Here is a 15,005-nt window from a genome sequence, read left to right as displayed (position 1 = left end):
CCAACAGGCAATCTTTCAACCCTCACCCCCTTCCCAAGATCTCCCCTTTGGAGCCTCCAGTATCTATTATTTCCATTCAATCTGCATCTTTCCATTGTTTCTCCATGGCATGGTGTCTAATCACACTCCTCTTGCATCCATAATGGAGCATAATATGCCACTGCGGACTGACTAATATAATCAGGCAGCAGGGCAGGGAAGAAGGGGGATATTCCACAAATTGTTCTAGATGCTGTGTTTCTTTTTATACAGACTAAAATTAAATTTGTCATTTTTCTGCCTGTCAATCATGCTACATTGTTGATGCATAATGAGTTTGTACTTGATTAAAGCCCCCGATTTCATATAAATAGGTAATAAATCAGAGTACTGCATGACAGTTAATATTTATACTAAGATATAATAGTTAACAATTATCCTGTTTAGATTATATATTGTCAGTTTCAACACTAACTGAGCATTTTTAAAGGTTATGATTTTTTGAAATCATAACCCTTAAAAATAATTAGAAGGTATATTTTAAAGAGTCTTTGATTTCTCAGGCATTACAAGTCTTATCTAATGAATGTCCATATCAACTTTGTCAATTAGATATTATTCTCTTTTTATGGACAAGGAAAGCTAGAGTCAGTCAGATTAAGGGACCTAAAGTTACAGTGCAACTACATGTTGCAGTGAGATTTAAACCTAAATGTGTCTGGTTCCAAAACCTTAGTTCTTTGCAATATTGTACAGTCATGTAGCTTTTTGTCACTTGACAAATTTGACATATTTTTTATAACTTTATTCATAGCAAAGAAAATGTCAAACAGCAAAATGAGAATAAAAGGCAAGTAAAGATTCCCTCCAAGGGTGAAAAATTATAGAAATCAAAACGTTTTAGAATGGAGAATTGAATCTGCTATGGATTCACTTAACAGTATTATTATTTCATTTGGTTCTAACTATCTTGCTGGTAAGAATATAACAGTGGCATTGACCAAAGTCTTTATAGAAATTTTGATTTACTCTGTACTTACACTGTAGTTTATAAATCTATTAACCCTATTATAAAAGGAAATGATGTCAGCCTAGTCTGATTTATTTTAATAAATTAATGTATTTCGATGATTATTTCTGTTTTTAAAAATTTAGAAACATGTATTTAATAAACTGCTATAAAATTTTGTTGATTCAATATTAAAGTCATTGATTTATATTTCCAAAATTCAGTTTCTTCCTTTTTTCTCCTCCCTCCCTTTTCTCTTTTCTTCCATTCTTCCAAACTTCCTTCCTTCTTTCTTTCCATCCATACATAAAAGGCATATGAAATGCCAACTGTCTGCTAGGCAGTATGTTCGATGCTGAGAAAACATATATAAAAACAAACCAGAGACTTACAGATTAGTGCAGAAGAGAAATGTAAGCAAGTTTAAGCATAGCAATTTCACACAAACTGCAATAAAAATATGTACAAAGTGTTACAGGAAGGTATGAAAAGAAATACATAATCTGGTAAGAGGGTCTTGAAGTTCACATTTGGGCAACTTTGAAAATGAGAAGATGCTCCCCAGGTGAATGTACCTGGAGAAGGACCACTTAAAGGAACAACATGAGCAAAATATCAGAAGCAAAATCAGTGAGTCATCAGCCAAAGATGAGACTTTGCAGGATCTTGTAATCCATGTTAAGTATCTGGAAACCATAGAAAGATTTTAATGAGATCACATTTGTCTTCTAGAAAGATAACTTTGGCAGCTATGTGGAAAATAGAATCCAGTTTATCGATTCAAGAGGACCAGTTGATAAACTAGATTCAAGAGGACCAGTTGATCAAGTAAGACATAATTGGACCAGGTACGGTGGCTCACAGCTGTAATCCCAGCACTTTGGGAGGCTGAGGTGGGTGGATCACCTCAGGTCGAGAGTTCAAGATTAACCTGACCAACATGGAGAAACCCTATCTCTACTAAAAATACAAAAATTCACAGGGTGTCATAGCACATGCCTGTAATCCCAGGTTCTCCAGAGGCTGAGGCAGGAGAATCGCTTGAACCCAGGAGGCAGAAGTTGCAGTGAGCCGAGATTGTACCATTGCACTCCAGCCTGGGCAGCAAGAGCTAGACTCCATCTCAAATAATAATAATAATAGTTATCTGTCTACAAAATTGGCAGAATGGAGGAACTATGAATCTCGGTGTGCCATGGGTATCATGGTTGAGAGCATGGGCCCTGGACATAGAGTCACTTACTAGGCTCATAATCTTGGGTACACTACTTAATGTTTTCATCTTACTGTGCTCATCTGAAAATGGAGATGATACTGATAAAACATTTAGGAAAATCTTGAAGAGATCTTAGCAATTAATATTATGATACTGTTATTAAGAAGGATCAGTTTTGAGGCTCAGATGAGAGATAATGAATTCACATACTGAACTTGAAATGTTTACATAATACTCACTGGAGCTCCCTAAAAGGGTGGATTCATTTGGGTCTCAAGAAAGGGCACAGTTATGTATCTTTGGCTTTCAAAACCATCAGTGTAGAAGAGATGATTTAGTAAAGATTAATGGAAGAACAAGGTTAAGATTGGTACTTGGAGGAACACCATTACTCAAAGGCAAATATAAGAAGAGGAACCTGCCCAGGAGACTGACATAGAGGGATGAGAATAGAAATTGGTAAGAAAACTCCATAGTTCAAGAAAGTAGAAAAGATTGAAGAACCAAGGATGTTTCAATAGGACCAAAGGTGAGAAAGAGGATAAATACAATAATCACTGGTAGAAATAGTATTGGTAGAATAATGTAGGCTGAATACAGAATGTGTTGGGTTAAGGAGTCAGTGGGTTGGAGGAACTGGAACAATCAGACATCAGTGATGCTCTTAGGAAGTACCTTTATGAAAAGAATGTGGCTAGAGGGAGAGTATATTTAAAGTATAAAACGAGAAGAAAATAATGAGAAGAGGTAAATGTTTTGGAAAAGAGAAGATAATTTGAAGTTGTATAGATTAGAGAAAGGAGGATTCAGGAAACAAAGAGAAAAATAAGAAGGAAGATAAATGTTTCCACTAAGAAGGAAGAAAATAATGTAAAAACAAATAAATTCCAACTGGGCAATGTGTAAGGGAATATTTATTTTCTCCATGAAATAGAATGCACAGTTAGCTTTTGAGAGTAAGAAAGTAGAAATAGTTTCGAAAACATGTGAAACATTTGGAACCACGTTAAGTGTTAGGAGCTGCCTGTGTGAAAAACAAAAAAAGATCAAGTAAAATAGGAATATATAAAAGATTGCTGTGCTGCACCAAACTGAAGTTGGAAACCATAAATTTATGCACATTTGTATACATAAATCTGTACTGTTACATGGATTTTTCTTAGTAATTGTTGGCTACAAGAGTATAGTAATATATACCATGCATTTTAACTTTGTTCTTTTCTTGAGATGTGTAGAAATCTGCTTTGCATGAATGTGTTCATTTTATAAGTTAAGGTCTTAAAAGATGACTCTTCAAGACTTCATGCTTGGATATCTAGTTTTTCAAAAAAAAAAAAAGAAAAAGAAATCGAGTGGAATTTGTTTTCCTAGATTCTGGCTCTTAGATACTCCTGTAAATGCCCCATGACAGAATGATACCCTGCATGGAAATGAAAGTGAATCTCAATTCCTTAAGTGTTACTTTTGTATAGAAATGATCGTTGAAATGCATTCTCTTGTAGATCTGCTATGACATCTGGGATGGCTTCTGGCTTTTGGAGTTATAGTTCTGTTCCTATGTCATGGTGGTTTCAGTCAACTAGAGATAAGGCCATCTGTAAATTAATAATTGCCATCTTGCATTACTTCCACTAAATATTTGCTGCTATGTCATTAGCTGATTTAAAGATTCTAATGTTTAAAATAAACATAGATATTTTGGTAGGCAATTCTTTCATATTTCTAAATATTTTTGCCACCATCTAAAAAGCAAACCTTCTATTGCTAGTGGTGTGTCCATTACAACTAGTTTTGCTGGGTCTGTTCTTTGCTCTGTTCTTGCATTCAGCTAAGAGTCTAAATGTAATTGGGAGCCACTTATATTTTACCTTTGAATATGTTTTACTTTTTAAAAAATTAGGAATGAGAAGCTGACATTCTGTCTCCAAAGAAAGGAAAATTTTCCCAAGTCAGTTTATTAATATCTAGTGTTTTGTTTTTATTTTCTGTGGCAGTAAGATTCAGTCTGTAATCTTTCTCTGCTCTTAAAATAAAGTTCATAGGATTGTTTATACCTGGAAAGAATGGGCTCATAGGTTAAATCTGTAAAGAGGGTTTCACACATGGTAGGTATGAAATACATTTTGAATGAGTGGTTAAAAGCTTCATTACAAAACAATATGCAAAGATCAAAGGATTAATATTTAATGACCCTTTTTATCAGGAAAATTATAGTTGTGATAAAAATGTATTCATAATTTAATATGCAAGCCTGTATTTACAACTCATCCATATTGTTCAGTTGTTAACTCAAAGCTCCATCTTTTTTTTATGATTACTTGTAACTTTCCAAAGTAAGGAACAACATAAGCATAAATAGTTTATTCACTAAATATGTAAGGCATGCCTTTTAAGTTAAGGTTTTGTAACTCTTCTCCTCTAACTGATTAATAATCAATATTAGTTAATCTTGGCTGTCTTTTTCCTTTGACATGGGCAACAGGAAAAATTCCTGTCAAAAATGATGCCCTCTCAATGTTGGGCCTGGAGTTTCTTAAGGCTAAGACATTTTCCAGTGAAGGTTTGAGTCATGATAGGTCAGATTCAGACCCACTGCCACCCATAGACAGTGCTTAATACATACTTAATGATTGATACAGATTGAATTTCTAGTGTCAGTTCTGACACAGCTACCATGTGATCCTGACAGATAAGAAAGGAAACTTGTAAAAAGGTCTACTCTATAGAAAGATGCACACCAGGATCGAAACAAAGGAGAAAATACTAAGGGCAGCCAGAGAGAAGGGCCAGGTTACCCATAAAGGGAAGCCTATTAGACTTACAGCAGATCTCTCAGCAGAAACCCTACAAGCCAGAAGAGAGTGGGGGCCAATATTCAACATACTTAAAGAACAGAACTTTCAGCCTAGAATCTCATATCCTGCCAAACTAAGCTTCACAATTGAAGGAAAAATAAAATCTTTTATGAACAAGCAAATACTCAGAGATTTTATTACCACCAGGTCTACTTTACAAGAACTTCTGAAAGAAGCATTATACATAGAAAGGAACAACCAGTATGAGCCTTTCTAAAAATATACCAAAAAGTAAAGAGCAGCAACATAAAGAAGAATTTACATCAACGAATGGATAAAATAGCCAGTTAACATCAAACGGCAGTAACCCTAAATTTAAATCGACTAAATCCCCCAATCAAAAGATACAGCCAAAACCTAACAGTATATCCAAAGATACACAAAGACTCAAAACAAAGGGTTGGAGAAAAATTTACCAATCAAATGGAGAGCAAAAATAAATAAATAAACAAAAAGCAGGAGTTGCAATTCTCACATTTGATAAAATAGATTTCAAAGCAACAAAGATACAGTGGTAAAAGGATCAATGCAACAATAAGAGATCTTAATACCCAGATACATAAGACCCATAACGAGATTTAGACTCAATGAGACAGAAAATTAATAAGGATATCCAGGACTTCAACTCAGATCCGGAACAAGTAAACTCAATAAATATTTATAGAGTTCTCCATTTTAAATACACAAAATATTGATTGGCCAATCCATTAAAAAAAAAAAAGAAAAATAAATGTTAGTGAAAGTCAAAAAAAAAAAAAAAGATGCACACTTACATGCACCTGTAAACACTGCCTTAAACTATAGAGAGCAAAAGTTAAAAGGAGATAAAGATAAGTCCACCAGCTTAGAAGAAAATTTTGGCACCTCTCTCTCAGTAACTGACACTATGAGCAGCCAAAATATCAAGAAAGAAATAGAATAAATGTAAAATAATATACATATAAAACACAGTCTCCAACAACTGCACAATGTATATTCCTGTCAAGTATACAAGGAACATTTACCAAAATGTTCTATAGATTAAACCCCAAAGCAAATATCAATTAACTTCAAAGGAGTGAAATAAAACAGATATCTCTGAATGTAAAGACTCACAAATGTATGGAAAATAAGTAATTAATTTGAAAAACTCCATGGATCACAGAAAAAAATAAAAATGGAAATTAAAAGATGTTTGAACTGAGGGATAATTAATATATAAGTAGTCAAAATGTATAGGATGCAGCTAGTCTTTGGAGAAAATTTCATGCCATTCAAGAGGAAAATAAGAAATAAATTACCTGAGGACATATTTGAAGGAGTTAGAAAAATAATGAAAATTATATCCAAAGAAAAGTGAGGAAAAAATAATAAAAGAAAATATAAATAAATAAAATGAAGATCAACAAAGTGAAAATCAACTGAGTCAATAATTGGCTAATTGTTAAACCCACTCAGAAGACTGATAAAGGGAAAAAAAGGTACAAATAACATAAAAAATTAAAAAAACAATATTATTATACATTAAACAGATTTTTAAAATTATATACATATATACATATATATGAATTCATGAAAAATGTTATGTAATGAATTTGGAAATTCAGATAAAATGCAAAACATCTGGGTAAAACAAATTATAACTTATACTAGAAAAAAATTGAAGTATCATATCTTTATATTATATAAAGATATTAAATTTATAGTCAGCCTTTACACAAAGAAAACTTCAGGTGGCTTTACTTATGAATTCTCACAAACATCTAAGGAAGAAAGAAAACTATAATCTAACACAAGATCTCTCAGAGAGAAAATACTTTCCAACTCAGGTTATGAGGCCAGCATCACCTTGATACCAAAATCCAAGGATATTACAAAAGTACATGCCATTAATATGGAATAAAATGCCTCTAAAATATCAGCAAACTGAATATGGTAAAAATAAAAATAACAATACATCATGACCAAATTTGTTTTTGTTTTTTGTTTGTTTTCTTGGCCAAGGTTGAAAAATTATTCTAACATTAATAAAAATCAATATGACTCACACCATTAATAAAATAAAGGAGAAAATAATTCTTCTTTTCTTAATATTTACAGAAAATATGATAAAATTTAATGCCCATTGATGGTGATCTTTTTAAATTATTTATAAACCAACAATAAAAGAGCGCATCCCTAATCTTATCATAATTCCAAAAATCTGCTGAAAATCATATCTGCCATTGAAAGATTGAAATTATTCCCCTGTGATGAGGAAGAACAAGGGAATATCTCCTACCACAACCTCTTTTCAAACTATTTGAATTAATGAGAATTTAGGATAAATGCTTGATATTAGTTTACTGTATGAAAATAAATTGAATTCTTACTAGGAATAAAATAATAGAAAAAAATATTAAAATTATGTTAGCTACACTTGCATCCAAAAAGTCAAATTCCAAGAATAAATGTAACAAAAAATGTGCTTTGCCTTCACAGAGAAAACTAAATAAAATTATGGATATAAATCAAAAAAGATCTAAATTAATGGAGAAATATACTTTGTTCATACATTATAATGTATATTAATTCTCCCAAATTTGTTAAGTAGTTTTAAAGCAGTCAAAATCAATATTCCTGAAGGCGCTGTTTTTGATGGAAATGTACAATCTGATTGGAGAGTTTACATTTTAATAAAAAAGACTAAGAATAACAAATACAATTTTCAAAAATAAGAACAACTTGACAAAACACGAATCAAATAGACTTTACAATCATTCATGACTAAATGCTCTGAAATCTTTATTTAGATAAGATGTGAGATGTCTACAACCATCTAATCTTTGACAAACCTGGCAACAACAAACAATGGGGAAAGGACCCCATGTTTAATAAATGGTGTTGGGAAAACTGACCAGCAATGTGCAGGAAGCAGAAACTGTACCCCTACCTGTCACCTTACACTAAAATTAACTCCAGATGGATTAAAGATTTAAACATAAAACTAACAGCATAAAAACACTAGAAGAAAACATAGGCAAAACCATCCAGGACATAGGCATAGGCAAGGACTTCATGACTAAAACACCAAAAGCAGTGGCAATAAAAGCTAGGATAGACAAATGGGATCTAATTAAAATCCAGAGCTTCTGTACAGCAAAAGAAACAATCATTAGAGTGAATCGGCAACCAACAAAATGGGAAAAAATTTTTGCAATCTACCCATCTGACAAATGCTAATATCCAGAATCTACAAAGAACTAAAACAGATATAAAAGAAAAAACAAACAACCCCATTCAAATGTGGGCAAAGGAGATGAACAGACACTTTCAAAAGAAGACATATATGAGGCCAATAAAGATATGAAAAAATGCTCATCCTCACTGGTCATTAGAGAAATACAAATCAAAACCACACTGATATATCATCTTACACCAGTTAGAATGGGGATCATTAAAAACTCTGGAGACAACAGATGCTGAAGAGGATGTGGAGAAATAGGAACACTCTTACACAGTTGATGGGAGTGTAAATCAGTTCAACCATTGTGGAAGACAGTGTGGTAGTTTCTCAAGGATCAAGAAATAGAAATTCCATTTAACCCAGCAATTCCATTAGTGGGTATATACCCAAAGAACTATAAATCCTTCTACTATAAAGACACATGCACACATATGTTCATTGCAGCCTATGTACAATAGCAAAGACCTGGAACCAATTCAAATGCCCATCAATGATAGACTAGACAAAGAAAATATGGTACATATACTCCATGAATACTATGCAGCCATGAAAAATGATGAGTTCATGTCCTTTGTAGGGACTTGGATGAATCTGGAAACCATCATTCTCAGCAAACTGACACAAGAACAGAAAGCCAAACACTGCATGTTCTCACTCATAGGTGGGTGTTGAACAATGAGAACACATGGACTCAGGGAAAGGAGCATCACACACTGGGGGCAGTTGGGGGGATAGGGGAGAGACAGCTGGGGGTGGGGAGGGAGAGGAGGGATAACATGGGGAGAAATGCCCGATATAGTAAGCACCTAAAGTAAAATAAATACATTTTTTTTAAAAAAGAAGAGTTTTACAAAATAATAGAAGATTCTCAAATTTTAAAAAACATGAACTTTGTGGAAAAATGAAATTATTTGAATTTATGTTATCCAGTTATATTTATTAAATATTCCTTGCTATTAATATTTGCAAAGCATATCAAATAACAAACAAATTCAAATTTTACACTAACTTTCAAAATGACTTAATTATCACATAAAAGTTTTAGACACAAAATTTTTCTAATTTGAAAGAAGTTCCATCAATAAAACACCAAGGATCTAGAAATAGAAATTCCACCATCAATACAACAAGTGGCATTCCAACCAAATTTAAATAAATTAAAAACATGAAACAAAATAATTTTTGTAAGTATAAAGTGCAAGATTTATGTGCAAATAATCTTGACTATAACGATTCATTTCTGGTCATTAAAGACAAATACATAGCCTTAATTTTTAAAAAAATTAAATGTAGCTACAAACTGGTATTTTTTTGTTTAATTTTACAGCACTAAAGTATTTTAAAGAATGAGAACATAAGGAATATTGTCTTGATCTATCTATTCAGGAAACAGTAAAAGGTACAATATAAGCAACAGAAATATATATACTAAATTAAAATAATTTGTATTAGTTTATTTGGTTATGGTGATGTCATATTTGACCTCATCATTTTTTTCAACCTGCATTATGAAATCATTTTGAATAAATATATTATCTCCAAAGTATTACATTAGATGTCTTATTGACAACTCCAGTTGCTACTGCTTCACAGATCAAAATATCTCCAAGTTGAAATTAATGAAAATTACCTAAGAACCACAATAAATTAGGAAATTTTGGATAATGTGCCATTTCCATTGATAATCCACGAGTTATGTGAGCGTTTTAATTGTAACTCTATAAGGCATAATTTTGCTGATCTTTATTCGTTTTTATAATTATTTTTATTTTTTTAATTTATTATACATTAAGTTCTGGAGTACATATGTACAATGTGCAGGTTTGTTATATAGGTATACACGTGCCACAGTGGTTTGCTGCATCCATCACTCCGTCATCTACATTAGGTATTTCTCCTGTTAACCCTCCCCAATCCCCCTACACACCGCTATTCCTCCCACACCCCCCAACCCCCCAACAGGCCCCAGTGTGTGATGTCCCCCTCCCTGTGTCCATGTGTTCTCATTGTTTAGCTCCCACTTATGAGTGAGAACATGTGGTGTTTGGTTTTCTGTTCTTGTGTCCATTTGCTGATAGTGATGGTTTCCAGCTTCATCCATGTCCCTGTAAAGGACATGAACTTACTCTTTTTTATGGATGCATGGTATTCCATAGTGTATATGTGACACATTTTCTTTATCCAGTCTATCATTGATGGGCATTTGGGTTAGTTCCATGTCTTTGCTATTACGAACAGTGCCGCAATAAACCTACATGTGCATGTGTCTTTATAATAGAATGATTTATAATTGTGCTGATCTTTAGTCAATGAAAAACACTTCAAGAAATACATGTACAATGATTTATGAGTTGTGTGCCTTCTTCCTCAATCACCATTCTGTAGAAAGATAGTAAATATATTCTGCATTTTTTTTTATATTTTCCTTTTAGTCATATTAAGACCATGGGTTTTTAAAAATATTTTATTAGTATATTATGAAGGCATATTTGTCAACATATAAGACCAAAGCATATTGTATTTAACAAATAACATGTTTGATAATGTTTTAAATTTTAACCATAGAAAATGGGATCTCTATTTGTATTATCTAACAGATTCAAAAGTGATACAGATGTCCAAGCTAAATCTTCCCTGGAAAGGAGCATCCTTGAAAATCACCACCCAACAGCGCCTACTAATTCAGAATTATTTAGAAACCACTGGTATTACTAAAGAAAAAATTACTCAATAATGCTTGTTATTATTATTACAAGCAAGAAAGACTATTCAGGACAATCATGTTTGCTACAGGGACCACTGCAACGGGATTTTGCAGTGGGGTAGAGAGATTGGACTCAAATCCTAACACAGCATACCAAGTGGGAGCTTATAGGCAGAGCATGGAGTCGGGGGCAGTGGGTGGAAAATTACTCAGAGGAAACATCAGGGGTACGGGGGATTCTGGCTAAACTGACTTAATGGGGTTCTTGCTGAAGACAGGCCAAGGTGACCAGACATCCCCTGGAGGATGGTGGAGGATGAAAAACCTAAGAAGATATTGAGGTGATCTGGCATCAAGCAAGAATGGGAAGTTCTGGTTAAAATGATTCAGCAGAGTTCTTGCTGAAACTGGATTTTACAAGGAAGTGCACACATAGATGTAGGAGAAGCTTCAGGAGCCAGGCTAACCTTTGGTTAAGCAGTACTTGTCAGTATTCTGAAAAAGAAAAAAAAGTATTAAAAAACCTCTTGATTATAAAGCTAAAGTGAGATGGTTCTGAAGTATTTTGAAACACAAAACCATTATCTAAACACAATCTAAGATAATCTCAGCATTTCTTTTTCCTGGGCCAGAATGTACAAATTAAGGACAGTGGGGGTGGGGAGTTGGGAGGGATAACATGGGGAGAAATGCCAGATATAGATGATGGGGAGAAAGGCAGCAAACCACATTGCCACGTGTGTACCTATGCAACAATCTTGCCTGTTCTTCACATGTACCCCAAAACCTAAAACGTAATAAACTATATACAAAAAAAAGAATTTGTTAATTTCCCACTTTGTTCATTATATGTTGTACCTCATAACAGTTATTCTATTCATTCAAGTGGTGATCTTACTCAACATACCGACATACCTTATGGATGCAGAGTTTATTCTATTGACAAGTCTAATTACCAAGGAAACTTTGAAACAATAGTGCAAACTTTAACTCTGTGGTTGGTATAGGAAGCTGGCAGTTTTATTTTTCCTGGTCCTTCACCAACATATTAATGTTTCCAGCTGTTAATGTCATGTCCTCACCTGGCAAAAGGAGGATTGCTCTTCAAGTTTCTTCTTGCTCCAACAACCCAGACAGGTGAGCTGTTATTTGTCTTACTTTCTGACCTCCTGCAATCTGCAAGCCAAGCACATTAAAGTTGCTTGAAATTTTTTACTTAAATGTCAGGATCACTGCAGGACATTGTATTTTCTCAAAGCATGAGGAACCCTGATGTTTCTTTGGCCCTCACTACCTTTGCACTATTATCTATTTTTCTTTCTGAAGGTCATCTTTTATCTCTAATATTAATAACTAAACCAGTTCTCTGATTCTAAGCTTTATGTCAGTGGAGCAGTTTTATTACAATTATAAATAATAACATTTAAAAAATAAACGACAAATAGATCCAGTGGGGCTGGATCATAACGTGATGTCACTTTCTTCAGATCACTGAGAGATGCAGAAACATTCCAGCATCCACCATTCACAAAGCATTATGCTAGACATTGTGAAAGATATAAATAAATATGAAACCATTACTTTTAAAATCCTTCCTCTTTCCCTTTCTTCCTTTTCTCTTTTCTTCCTTTACTCCTTTCTAAAATAGTATACTCCTAGTAATTGAAACCTCTGTTTCTTATCATTAAGCTCCTTCATTTTGGAGAGAACTAAGTGAGGGAGATAAACACGTTTTTCTTAGGCCTCCTGCAGTAAATTCTTCTCTATGTGCATTTATTTGCCAATCCCTTAAAACATTAACTAGAAATAGTTTCATCAATAATGCACAGTGCTCATTCAAAGTGCTAATGACTGAATGACCAATAAAATTAAAACAAAATCATACGAAACAAGTTTTCTTTAGGATAAATTCTGTTTTTCTCCTTATTTGAGTTTTGATTTCAGAACACATGCTACTCAGCATTCATAATACCTACAAAAATCAAATGGAATTGTATTGAATTTGATAGTAATTTATTTCTCCAAGCAAAGATCCATTAAAAATCTCTATATGCATCACTAAATTATTTTATTACCAACAATAAATGTCTCTTGACTCTAGTTGCAATGGATGTAGATAGATACAAGGTAATTGAATTACAATTATATTCTTTAGGGCACAGGCCTAGTAAATCTCAATGTATGAGTCAGACTGAAAATCATTTTGTTCCACTTTGGAATGTGAATGTTTTTATTAAAATATTCATTAAATGTTTTCACAGGATAATTGTAAACCTGCTCCTTTGAGTTAAATGTTAATGCTGAAAAATTTTGAATATAACTGATTATTCAGATAAGAAAAGTATATAAGAAATTTAAAAAGGTTTGTAACATTGAGCAGGAATTAACTTTCGCCCTAAGAAATTTGCTGTTTGTTTTGAGAATATAATTATACAATGAATCAGGCTCATAAATAACAGAAAACATCGATGCCTAGAACATTTGCATGAAATTGGTTCTATCTTTTTCATGCTTTTCTCTAGCCAGTATAAGTCAAATGCCTTCCTGCCTAGAGAAATCTGACTGTCTATGTAATAGCTGGAAGCAGCAATCCAGTCATATAACTCACATATGCTGACAACATTGACTTTTGTGTCAGTCTTCCTAATTCTTTTAGGACTAAACAGTACTCCAGGGAGTTAGATGGTGGCACACTTTTCTTCTTGTCCACAGAGTATTTCCATTACTGCATACTGAGTAAATAATTTAGAAATGAGACCAATATGTTTTGCATATTACAAAGTGGCTTATAAGAAAATTTTATAAGAACACACAAGGACCCTCAAAGCATGTAGGCCAGCAGTTCTCACAGTGTGGTCTACAGACCTCCAAAGGAAACCCAAGTTGTTTTCAGGAAGTTTATGAGATTAAAAACTATTTTTGAAATAATATTATGACATTTTTTGCCTTATTGACTGGGTTAACATTTGTATTAATGATGCAAAATGAATGGTGGGTATATCTACCAGCGCTTAGCACAACCTCAGGGCACCAAACTGTACTAATAGTCCTTTCTTTCTTTCTTTTTATTTTTTGCCATCTGCCATTCACAAAGAGAAAATGTCAGTTCCACTCAAGAATGTTCTTGATAAAGCAGTAAAAATCTTTAATTGTATAAAACGTCTGTATTGAAACCAAGTTATTTTTAATATTCTATGTGACGAAATGGGAGATATATACAAAGCACTTCTGTAGCATATCTAAATACAATGGCTGCCTGGAAATAAATGACTCATGCCATTGTTTAAAATGGAAACTGAATTAGCTTTTTTTTTCTCATGAAATGGAAGTTTTATTGTTGAAAATAAATTTGAAAGGACAAAGCGAGGCCATACAGACTTGTGAATTTAACAAGCATTTTCTCAAAAATAGGGTGTATTTGTCACTGCCAGGAAAACAACTGATGTTACTATTTTATATTACAAAATGTGAGCTTTCAATAAAAAATTAGAATTTAGGAAAATATATCTGCAACTGTGAGCATACAAGGTCAGAAGACTTTACTATAACAAAGAATAAAACATTCATTGATAAGGTTGCAGATCCCATAGTTCACCTCACTTATAACAGGGAAAAAAAAACAATGAGTTTTTGTATAAAAATGAAAGAATATTTATATCTTCTCAGAAAAACAATTAAAATTCTTCAACTCTAAATCTCCGTGAGTCTGAATTTTCTTTATGTACTTAAATAAAAACAACATATTGCCAATAATTGAATGCAGAAACAAATATAAGACCCAGCTATATCACAATAAACCAGATATTGAAAAGGAATAAAGCCCACTTGATTGTAGTGAACTAACTTTTCTTTGTGCTGCTGGATTTGGTTTGCAAGTGTTTTGTTGAGAATTTTTGTGTCTATGCTCATTGGAGGTGTTGAATTATAGATTCTTTTTTTCTTGTGTTTTTGCCAGGTTTTGGTATCAGAGTGATTCTGGCTTCATAGAATTATTTAAGGGGCAGTCTCTCCTTTTTTTTTTGTGAATGCCTTTGGTA

This window comes from Callithrix jacchus, chromosome 13 (assembly GCF_049354715.1).
Source record: "Callithrix jacchus isolate 240 chromosome 13, calJac240_pri, whole genome shotgun sequence".
Classification (NCBI taxonomy): Eukaryota; Metazoa; Chordata; class Mammalia; order Primates; family Cebidae; genus Callithrix; species Callithrix jacchus.
Note: the sequence above shows the minus strand (reverse complement) of the source record.